Source organism: Embiotoca jacksoni, unplaced genomic scaffold, assembly GCF_022577435.1.
Source record: "Embiotoca jacksoni isolate LCO1_2020_lvr unplaced genomic scaffold, fEmbJac1.0.p SCAF_3, whole genome shotgun sequence".
NCBI lineage: Eukaryota > Metazoa > Chordata > Actinopteri > Embiotocidae > Embiotoca > Embiotoca jacksoni.
In genome coordinates, this window is record NW_027185381.1 from 377,501 (window position 1) to 377,739 (window position 239).

The window sequence follows — 239 nt, forward strand, 5'->3', positions numbered from 1 at the left end:
CTCACCTGACTCACCTGACTCACCTGCTCACCTGACTCACCTGACTCACCTCCTCACCTGCTCACCTGCTCACCTGACTCACCTGACTCACCTGACTCACCTGCTCACCTGACTCACCTGACTCACCTGCTCACCTGACTCACCTGCTCACCTGACTCACCTCCTCACCTCCTCACCTCCTCACCTGACTCACCTGACTCACCTGCTCACCTGACTCACCTGACTCACCTCCTCACCTG